The sequence below is a fragment of the Sinocyclocheilus rhinocerous genome, unplaced genomic scaffold (assembly GCF_001515625.1).
Source record: "Sinocyclocheilus rhinocerous isolate Xijiao unplaced genomic scaffold, SAMN03320098_v1.1 scaffold1908, whole genome shotgun sequence".
Taxonomy (NCBI): Eukaryota; Metazoa; Chordata; class Actinopteri; order Cypriniformes; family Cyprinidae; genus Sinocyclocheilus; species Sinocyclocheilus rhinocerous.
In genome coordinates this window covers 306,813-307,828 of record NW_015630984.1, presented here as the reverse complement: position 1 = coordinate 307,828, position 1,016 = coordinate 306,813, and the positions used below count along the sequence as shown (strand labels likewise).

Below are 1,016 nucleotides of genomic sequence, written 5' to 3'. Positions count from 1 at the left end.
AGAGAGAGAGAGAGAGAGAGAGAGAGAGAGAGAGAGAGAAAGAAGTCAGTAAGTCACACCTGAGCTGTAAATGACTGTGTTTGGTTTCATAGACTGGCGTATGAGTTGCATCATATGTATAATCTGCGGTAAGTGGCATCATAATCAGACTGTGACAGAAGACAAGTCTTGAAATAAACATCTGATTCAGATATAGTCACACCGTCTACACAAACGTCATTCTGGACATCAATCCACATCAATACCTAAGTGAAGCATTAATTTAACTCTACAACCAAGAACCCAAACCTTTTCCAACCATATATTTTTTTTTATAAGAAAAATTAATAACCAAAGAATAGAGAATAGATAAATGTTTAAGCATGTTTGGTTTTTGTACGTGTTTCTAAACGACAATACACAATGAAAAATAATTAAGAAATACAATTATAATATAGGATATTGTGACGAGTGGGGCGGGGCCGAGAGCCGTGGGAACGGAGCGAGGCCGGTGGCGTAATTGATAATGAGCGACACCTGCACCACTCACCGGTCTCGAGTCCCACGGAGGAGCTCCGGAAGGATAAAAGGGAGGAGTGACGACAGTGTTGGACGAGAGAGGACCAGGCCTGGAGTTTATTTTGTGTTTTGTGTGCGGCAGTCGTCCGCGAGGGGCTGCCGCTTTACTTTCGTTTTGTGTTTGTTTATTTTATTAAAATCTTTAATGTTCGCCGGTTCCCGTCTCCTTCTTCCTGAACTACGAACTTTGTTACAGATATATATAATATATTAATATAATAAATAAAAAATGTGATATGAAATAAATATTTGAATATTTAAAATATTAAAGGGGTCTTATTATGCTTTTTCACTTTTTTAATTTTAGTCAGTGTGTAGTGTGTATGTTTGGGCATAAAAAAGATCTAGAAAGTTACAAATCTCAAAGTCCACTCCAAAAGGAGATATTTAGTTTTAAAAAAATCCCTTTTCAAGAACTACAACGAACGGCTCGTTTGGACTACAGCGTTGGTTTCCGG

At 38.0% G+C, this 1,016-nt stretch overlaps 1 protein-coding gene across 1 annotated transcript in view; it reads right to left on the bottom strand.

Moving 5' to 3' along the window:
- LOC107740843 (uncharacterized) overlaps positions 1-1,016 on the bottom strand; it is a 61,597-nt gene that overhangs the window by 21,311 nt on the left and 39,270 nt on the right. The gene's annotated exons all lie outside the window — the stretch shown is intronic.